This window comes from Falco cherrug, chromosome Z, assembly GCF_023634085.1.
Source record: "Falco cherrug isolate bFalChe1 chromosome Z, bFalChe1.pri, whole genome shotgun sequence".
NCBI lineage: Eukaryota > Metazoa > Chordata > Aves > Falconiformes > Falconidae > Falco > Falco cherrug.
In genome coordinates, this window is record NC_073720.1 from 3853683 (window position 1) to 3864105 (window position 10423).

Consider the following 10423-nt stretch of genomic DNA (forward strand, 5'->3'; position numbering starts at 1 on the left):
ATGCCTGGACTCCTGCACCTTTAAATTGTGAGAATTGATAGTGGAGCATCATCTCTGTGTGTTTTCCCCTTTTTGTGCATGTTTCCCATCTAGATGGTAAACTCACTCAACAGGAATTTTCTGCTGTTAACTTTAGCATCTTGCACGGAGTCTTTTGGCTTCCAGGTGCTGTTACACAAATCTAGAACGTGGTAAGAGCTGTGGTGTTTTCTTGTTCTTTTTCAGGATGTTGTGCTTAATCAGAACTTGACCTCCTTGCGACTGACTGCAGGCATGCAGTGTAGATAGTTTAACTTCAAGCTCCCTGTACAATCAGCAAGGAGAGGAATTTGGAGCTCTGGATTGCTCTGTGGTAAAGAGTCTAGACTGTGGGCTGAGGTGTCCGATTTAAAAGTACGCACAAATATCTACCTTAAAAGGTTCTTGGGTGCTGTCAGAGTAGTCAGCTTAGATGTTTAGGAATAATGGCTTTAAACTAATTTACACAGGAAAAAAAAAAAAAGAAATGACAACTACCATGCTTCACGAAGCTCTTTATTTTCATGTGTCCAACTTGACTTTTCATGTTGAAGTGGGAGGGTGTGAAGTTTGGGGGTTTGATAATCATCTGTAGCTCTAAATTGTTGGCAGAGTGAACTAAGTGTTTTGTTTTAACCTTCAAACTTGTCATACTTCATTGTGGTTACAGCTTTTTTTAGCATTGCAAACTGAAATTTTATTGCAGCTGGGTTTTGAGTTAAAATATTGTGAAATACAGGATTTCACTATACTCCACCCACACAGTGTTTTACTTGAGTATGAAGCAGTGCTCCTTTTACCAAAACAAGTTTGACTGTAACCTAATTTTGGGGATGCTGAAGCTTAAATACCAGCTCTGAAGAGTCAGTGAGGTACTGTCTTTGTTAAAAGAATTACATGTATAGCAAGTAACATGCAAGCTGTATTACAAAGTGCTTCTGAAAGGACCGGCTCGGGGAGTTAAGTTGCAACTGGTCTGGAAGTTTATTACTATGAAGAAAATATTAATGAAATGTCTGTTTTCCTGACCACTTAAGCTTGGCTAGTAAATAACTATCATGAACTGTATTAAAGGAGGCCACTTAAATATAACCTTCAGTTATGCTGGTCCTTTTTCCATCTCTTGGGTAAAAATTCCTCATAAGTAAGGTTGCAGTTTCTTCTCTTGGGAAAACACAGTTTGTGGAGTAAGTTTCTAGTGCTACATTGTCACAGCTACAAAAAGTAGAATCAAAGCTTCAAAGCTGAGAACAGTCTTTGATGTTACATTAGCTGTTGTTTCATTAACTGTAATCAGGATGAAATCTAGTCAGTTGGCAGAAGAAAAATGAATGACAATGGATATGTAATATCAGACCTCGATGCTCTTGATCCTTTTTCCTCGTGTAGAAGATGTAGTCAGAATGAGTTGAGTAGAGCCTAGTTGCTTGTCCTGTTCCTTTTGGAATACGATCCAAAGTGTCAATGGACATGGGTGCTCCAGCCCTGCTGTGTTTTACTTTTAATTTGCAACAGTGGAAGTCCAAACAAAGCTGCTGTTGCTTTTGATTTTTCTATTAACAGCATCTAGCTACTTGCTTGTCTAAAGCTGTAGTAAGGTACTGTAAAAAAACTTAAGCATGCTTTGTGACTTAATTGAGCTTATGAGAAATGTGTACCTGCTACCATTTGATTTTTAGAACTTATCTTTGCTTTAAAGTCTTACTTGCCTTTTCATTTTGAAGTAGAGTTCCAAGACCAGCTGTTGTGTCACCAAGCGTAGAAGATTATTAAACTTAGGTTGCCAGCAATTGCAGTTTATCGTTGGCTGAAGAGATGGGTGCTGTCCATCAGTTGAGAGGAGTTGTCTGGGCAGGTGGTCACCTTTGATCAAGGAGTAGCTACGCAGGGAGGCTGGAGCCTCAAGCACATGGCCAATTTACAGGGAAGCTGGAGTAGAGGCAGGTCGAGCTGTATAGCCATAGTCTGGACCAGGGAATTGCAGACGCCCCAGGGTTATTTGCCATATGCTCCGAACTCGTCTGAGATATGAAACAGTTGGAGAGGGAATAGCATACAGGTAAGCTTCGGTTGTCTAAATGCATGAATTACTTTGAAATATAGCTAATGCATAATGAATTCAAAAACATTTCAGAAGTCCTGTCTCTTCTGCTTATGTTGCACGTCCTTGAAGAGTTGATCACAAAATAATGAATTCACAAAGTGAAGCTGAGAAAAAGATGTGCTTATGCTGTTAAGATTGGGGGGGGGGCGGGGCGCTGTTATTCAGCATGGATTCCCCAGGGCTTTTAGAGCTGGGTGTTGGTGGGGTTTTTTTCTTGTGGAATCACTAATGGAGCCTGTGGTTAAACATAAAATAAAATTCCTCAAGCAACAGAGGCTCCTCAGAAAGAGTAAGATTTCATCCTGTTGAAGCTCTGAGAAGAGCAAAATTTATCTTGCCATGAAACAGTGTCAGGCACTGCTGAGATCTGGGAGCTGGAGGAAATGCGAGTTAACGGTTTGTGGAGGACTGTGTACTGACAGAAGGGATGTTAGTTCAGGTACAGGTCCTAATGAATTTTTTTTATGGACCTGAGCTAAGTTGCGTACAGATAGTCGTGCTGTGAGTCTGTGCTGTGCTTCCTCATGTGCTTGGTCCCAAAGCTAGCAAAAGCAGATGAAGCTTGAGCTTGTCTGTGCTACAAGTATAGATGGTAAAAGCTCAGCCAGGTCCACTTGAGGGCTGAATGAATGCTTGCTACCTAGCCTGCTGTCTAATAGTGAAGGGATTTCAGAATTTGTTGCCATGTATTTTTGTAAGCAGTCGGATGAATAGCAAAGAGCATTGAGGTAGAGGAGGGTCTGTCAAAATAAAAAAATAATTTGTAGTAGGGGACAAATGAAATTGTTGTTTGGATGAGGAACTGTCCTGCAGCCGAGGAGCTAAGCGGTCTCAGCTGTACAGGAGGGCTGTTGGGCACTGAGGCAGGCTGTGGGTTGGGAAGAACTGTGGTTGCTCTGGAGAGCATCCACCTCCAGACTGGACATGCTTAACAGTATGTTAACAGGTTCGTGGTTTGCAGAAGAGATGTATGCACAGCTCTGAGGTGTACCTTCATACGCCAACATAAACCTCCTCTCCTATTTTTGTAGTTAAGCTTTGGAAACGATAACATTAATTTAGGAACAATAATCCCCTTCTCTAGAAGTACCTTATCTTTTCTTTTACAGCTTCAGAAGTCTGAGAGTCCAATGGGAGGAAAAGCCACAGCTGTTAGCAACGATGATGTTAGTACTGATGTGAGGGAAAATATAACATACTCAGACTTTGAGGTTTGTGCAGTGTGTGAAATGAAAATGAGCAAAGAGCCAGGGCTGAGAATTACTGAGGTTTAGTAGAATGGGAAAAGTGGAGCTGAAAAAAATGGAAGAGTGGCTTATGCTCAGCTTTGGCAGTGACATGCTCACAAAAGCATCCTTACTGGTTACCTTGAACGCTCTTTAGATGTATCAGCTAGTTAAAGATCATAGTTTTCCTTTTGTTACAGCACTGAAAGACTTGTTGGAGCACAGGAGTTGGCTTAATGGGAATTTTGCTGAGGGGAGCACAAATCTAGCTTCGCATCTCTGTCATCTCGACAGGACAGGCTCAACACGGGTCCTTTTAGAAGCAGCTTGAGTTAGAGACTGAAGAACTGACACAATTTGTCCTGTAGCCTGGTGCTGGATGGAAGAGACTGTTACCTGACCATGAGAAGAAACAGTCTTACAAATAAATAAAGAGTAAAAAAAAGCCCACAGCCTCTGTGTGAAAAGGTTTGCTGTAATACCTACATGATTGACTCTGAAGCAGATGATTTTGCTTTTTCTTTAATGAGAATGCTTGGACAATCCTTGGGAGTGTTGAAGTGTTCGTTAGCAAATAGTACATCTCATCCTGTGGAGTGAAGGTGTTTCGTTGTGGGGTTTGGGAGGGGGGATTTTTTTTTTTATTTTTTATTTAGGGACTTAGCAGGAGAGTCTGACTTGCTGAAACTCTGCAAGACTTCTTTGTCTACTGGTTTTGTTCTAAAAACTCTTAAATCCAAAGTTAGTGGATTTTTGCATGACAAACAACAGCCAGGCTTATTAAATGTGGAGAAAACACTATTCTCTTCTGAAGAGGGGTGCTAAAAAGGATATTTTTTCCCCAAATGTTTGTTTGCTAATAGCAGGAATTTGTATTAGAAGCAGGGAGGAAAAAACAGCTTCAAAGTTCCTACTTAAAAAAGGAGGGGGTGGGCTAGGAAAGGAATTAGTGTGCAAGTAACAGTCTAAATATTTAGTGTTTGGATTTGAGAGCACTGGGTTGAAACTTGCCTGGCTGATGGACCAAAGCCTAGTTGAAGTTAAGCTTGAAGAGGCTTAATTTCAAGTGTAGGACACCTGATCACAAACGTGTTATATTTTTAGTTTACTGTGTCAACAGACACTTCTTTTTTTTTTTTTTTTTTTTTTTTGTAGTTTTGTTTAGCTGACAAACAGTATGGCAAAGAAGCCCTATCTCCAGCAGACACTTGAAAACCAGTCAGCCATCAGTTGAATTGTTAATTATATGTGGTGTAAGAAATTAACTTGGGACATCTGGGAAGGCGGTTCTGACCTTGGTACCCCATCCCAAGGGTGCAAGCTACGGCTCAGTAGTCCCATTTCTCATGTGTGCGTTCACACGTACCCTCTCGGACCTTATTTCTAATCATCCAGTTTAAATCATGTGGGACTAACAGGATGCTTTGCTGCTGTAGTAATACCATAATTAGATGGTAATGATCATAACTTGTGTGTAGCCTCTGAGCTCTACCTGCCATCAGTAGATCTGTGGGCAGTTTGAGCAGACACTATTTGGAGTCAAAATCCTTGAGTGTTGTTTTTGTTAGAGAACGAAAAGGTGGCTGTTGTGGGTTTTGTTTGTTACCCGGTGTTTCTCCCAGGCTGGCTCTGAGAGCAGAGACACTTAAATGAGCAGAAAGAATGTTTTATCATGACATTGGGAGGATGAGCAGAATTGTAGGAAGTTGAAGCTCTGACCTAGGGTAAAGCAAAGTTGCTTCTCACCCTGCCCTTCCCTGGTGAAATGTGTCAAATGTCTGGTGCTGTCAAAAGATCTGTGTATGTTTAGAAGAACTAATGTGCTGTTAATTAGCACTGCAGTAGGTAGCACTGGCCACACTAATTGCTCACGGTGGGACTGTTGCATCCAAGTGGGTGGCTAACAAAATACTGACAGATGGCAACGGATTAACTGACTTTTTTTTGACTGCAGTTCAGATGCTGGCTTGAGGAGCTCTGGTCTGCTTGCAGAGGCTGCTGTAGGCTAAATTCGCTAGGACCCTGTCAAAAGCCAGCTTAATGATTTAGGTAGGTATTGAAATGCCTTTGTTTCTTAAATTTTAGACCCTATCATTGAAAGACAACTAGTTAAGAAAACATGTGGCTGGATTAGAATAACGGGGAGGCAGGGAGGTATTGATGGACTTCTTCCCATGGCATGGGGTGTTGAGGTGGCTGTTCCAGTTCAACCCAGAATTTATTTATCAGATGCTAATACTGGTGTGTCTGCAGCCATGGAGCTCTGGCTATGAGACTTGTCCCCAGCTGTGACCGAGGCAGTTCCAAAACAAATGATTTCCAAGATGTGCCTTTTGAGGTATACAGGAGCTATTCCTCTTTGGTGTTTTTGAATGTCCTGTGCTCTAGCTGGTGTTGAGGAAATCTGGCCTTTCACTGAGCAGTCTGGGATCTTTTTTCTATTTTGTGTCCTTGTTATACATGTGGTGAAGCCAATGTCAACTCCATCACACGTCCTTTAGAGCATCTTTCCCACAGAGAGAGCTAATTAAGTGTGAAGATTAAAAAGGGATGAAATATTGATAACTGAATATGCTAAAGGTAACATGATTGTAATTTCAGGAGTTAAAAAAAACAGATATTTTCTTGGTGTCACTGCCTTAAAAGGTGCTTACATGGGTTGTTTTATACAGCAGAGGCACCAGATTCTCTCCATGCGGGCGTCAAAACCTCCACAGCTATGGAGCAGAGGGAAAATGATCTGTTAAAATTTTGTGTGGAGGAGTGCCAAAGGAGGCAAAGTTAGGGTATGATGAACAGTATCTATGCACAGATGGAAGATAACTACAGCCAGTGGGTAGTATTTTATGCTCTTGTTTTGCTGGAGGCCTCAGGTACTACTTGTGTGTGTACTTCCACTAAGTTTAAACTCTTTGGGAATTTCTTGGTTGCCATTACCTGATGATGCATTTGTGGAACCAGCATTAAAACGCACATCTTCCTGCCTTCCAGCCTCGGGCTGATCTCGCTAAGCTGCAATTTTTTTTTGGGGGGTACCGCCACTGGCAGCCTGTATCTGTCATGGAAAGACATTTATAGTCATGGAAACTTGGAAGTGACTTATATGTGACTACAGAAATGTGCTTTTGCTTTGTGTCCCCCTTCCTTTGGCTGTGGAGTTGGTCTGCTTTCAGCTCGGTGAGACCCATCAGGGTGTCTCTCGTCCTTGGTTAACAAGACAGTGGTGGGGATATGGTGACCGGACTGTACTTCAAGATGGGATTGGCCTTCTGACTGGCCAAAATAGGAAAGTATCTTCTTCAAAGAGACAAAATAATGAGAAACAGGTGTTGATATTTATGAACCTAGTTCTACATCAGTTGACTGACTATTTTTGTTCTTAGTAGTCTTGGAATTTGCAGATATGACACTACAACGAGCCGTCCTTGCTCATTGTAAGGGTGAAACTACTTTGCACAAGGCCCGAGGACCCTCACTGACCTTGATTCCTTACGTAAGACAAGCTTGTTTGACCTTGGGCATCAACCCAGGGCATGTTTCCAAAGCAATCTGATCAACAGTCTGTGTACTTCTCACCTCACAGAGAAGGTGGGTGAGAATGACCAGTGACACATGCTGTTTCACTGCCTAGCAGGGTTTTAAATATAACCCGGTGCTTCTAAGAGTGAAGAAGTTTAAAAGAATAAAATGACAAAAGCAGATTAGCACTTTGGCTTTAGCGTTGCATTGAGAATAACTCAATCCTTTGAAAATTATTACTCTTTAAAAAAAAAAAAATGTAGCTTTGATTACGATATTTTAAGGAAGTTGAATTACCAAGAAGGCCTTTGTTGAACAGTGCTTGATGATAGTTTTCAATCTACACAAGAGAAGTAACCAAATTTGTTAGATTTGGACTAAAAAAAAATAAATAATAATGAAAGAGCCAGGCACTTCTGACAGAGTTGAAATGTCACATGGAAAAGTGTTGATTACATGGGACTGTCGAATAGAAGCAGAGCAGACAATTTGGTTCCTTGGTCATTTTTCCAGCCAGGTAACCTCCCTGAGATTGTCACCCCACGTGTCTCCAGCTATGTCAAAACTAAATTTTTCCAACAAGTCTGCTACTGTACATTTCTGCCTCTGAATTTTCCTTTCTCGTATAACATGAAAGTCTTCCCCCTACAGCGTGGCCATTCAGTTCTGGAGGTCCTCCAGCCGTTGTTAGATCTGGCACAATAACCTCTGTTTGGATGTGAACATTTCTCTTTCTCAAAGCTGTTGGATTAAGTTCAGGCTACCTCTGCACCCCTTCATGGTTTTAACTTCTCCCTACTTCCTAACAACAGGACTGTCGTGTCTCCCACAGATTGTCTGTGCTGTGCTGTTATTTAACTCTGGCCTCATTATCTTACAGCTTAGGGAAGTGGTTTCTGTGTCATTGGGAGGTCATTTTCCCCTCTCAAAACGATTTGTACAAAGCCTAGGACAGCTAAAATCTGGGAAAAGGCCACAAAAACATATTTTGATGACATCCTACAGTGCTTGCAGGTAAGACCTTGTGGTCTTGGGTGGGTGCCAAGCTTGAGTGGAATCATGTGTTTTTGTGAGAATGGAGTTTGTGAGAGCATCTTGTGACTCCCTGGCAAGACAGCCTTGATTCTATGGGCAAGGTTTCCACTATGCTGAACTTGAGTCGGCCATTGATGTCCCAGCCAGCCACCGTGGTCAGATAGTGTATCGCTCTTGGGCACATGGTCTTTGTTCTTCACATGAGATTTCATATATAAGCTTTGCTTCAGGTGTTCCCAGATGGGGCTCCACTCTCTTTACTCTCCTGCCAGACTTTCCCACAACAACCTGGTCACCATTCATGCTGCGGCAAGACTAGTTCGGTGGTTGGGAACAAAAGCCTGTCTCTCCCCAGGTTAGTGTTAGCAAACAGCATCTTTTCGGGTTGGAGTAGCTCATACAGGCAACATTAGTAGCCTTGGTGTAGTCGTGGTAGACACAGGAATTTCACATTCATGCCCTAAAGCTCTGGGCTCTTTTAAAAGGCGTTCATGCAAAGCGTTCTGGTCTGTCAACCACAGTTTGCTGTATCAAAAAGATTACCTTTTCCTCTGTCAGGCAGTCCCGATTTCCCTGTGGGTTTGGTGTGAAGACAACGGGATTTGCTTGTCTCGGCAGCTCCCCTCCTGCTTGTCCTTGAACTCTTTAGGAGATTGAGTGGCGTTTCACTTCCCCCCCCCCCCCCCAGGTAGGAGATCTATTTTGAAATTAGTTCAAAGGCATGTGATGTGGGGTTAGCCCAATGTAAATAACCCCAGCCTGCTTATTTCCCATGTGACCAAGGAATGCTGGTGTTCCTGGTTTTGCCCAGGTTCATGCCCAGGGTCTTTCTGAGATGTTGCACATTTGCGTGGCGGAGATCTCCTGGAGCTGATTCCCTGAGCTTCACTATTTCTCTGAAGCTCTGAAGAAGAGGATGATGCTGTGATGATTCTGGTCAGTGAAGCATTTTGGAGGGAATCTTCATATCACAGTCTTCATCCAGCAGTCTGGTAAAAGTTACTGAGGTCCCCAAGATCCATCTGGGATGATCCTTGACCTCCTGAGCCAGAGATTTGCCCACTTGATTCATCCTGAATCTAAGATGCTGTTCCTCACAGCTAGGATGTCCTACAGGTCTCCTAGCTTGCTAACTCTTCCCCTGTAGTACCGGAGATCAGAGACAGTGAAGGGAGGTCTCCTAGGAGCAGCTCTCCCCTCTCTGTTACAGCTTCTATTCTGGGATACCTGGTGGAGCCAGCAGCCTGGGTTTCCCCTTCAGCTCTTTTAAGAACCATTTTGTCCCTGTGCCTGGTTGTGGGTTGGACATCTGTTTCCTTCATCTGCTTGCTCAACCTGTGGTGGGAGGACGGAGGGAACCTGACTCCTCATGGCTGCCATGATTTAGCTCTCAAGGGAAGAGTGTTCCTTCAGAACCTATCCGTGTTTTTGTCTAAGGCTGTGTCTAATTCAACCAAGAGATAAATCTTGTTTCCTTCCCCAAGTCTCACACCTCTGTGGTGCTCTCTTTCACACCCTTCATGTCAGGAACGTTCTCCCAATTGACAGTCTTTCTGGTGGATCATTGGCGACTGTGGCTACAAGGTAGGAATTGGGTAACTCCAAGCAAATTCGAGGAGGGTGTGTTGAGGCTTGCTGCCGTGTTGCCCAAGTGTCTCCACCACCAGGTCCTCTTGTTCAAGTTGAAGGAGCTGAGGTGCCTCCTTCTCTCCCATGCACCATGGGTCGTCTTCCATATCTTCTCCAAGCGGCATCTCATCTCTGAAGTCCTGAGGGCAGTTGCAGTGTTGGGCTGAGCAGCTTCGTGGTTGCATTTTGGTGGGGAGGGCTGACCCTCTGCCCTTTGAATTAATGACATAGGGAAATCGCTGGGGTTAGATGGGGATTGTCACTTGAAGGTAAGATCCAGCATGGGTGAAAAGCAACTGTACGCAGGGAGCATGCTGGTTAGCTCGCTGCCACTTGCTCGCATGGGGTCTGCTGGAGCTGTATTTCTGTATCTGAGAGGAAAATGAAAGGGGTGTGATGGACCTTCATCCACCTGTGCACTGGGGCGTGGGTAGCTCTGGTGCTGGTCCAGGCTCCGCAGAAGTCACCGCACCATTTCCACACCTCCAATGCTGCTGTTGCAGGGAGACACGGAGCTTGTAATGCAAACCCTCTGCATGGCCCATGAACAAATCTATAAAATATTACAAAGAACATATTTTTTCTCAGGTAGTGACATGAGGCAATTCAGTTAAACAGTAACAGAGGTGGGGAAACCCCCCCAGGAAATAGTTTGAGAAAACACTTCCAGATTACCGAGTACTAAAGGCCACCACACACACCAGGAACTTATGGAAATGATGCACACCAAAAAACTCTCTGTGAAAGGTATCTGGGTCATGTTTGGTTATTTTACTATGATTATGGCCAACTGTTCTTGGTATTTAAATCACATTTAATGGGGAGAAAAAATTGTGGTAGCTCCAAGCCATGAAAATTCAGATTTTATTTTATTTTTTTTAAAAAAAGCAAG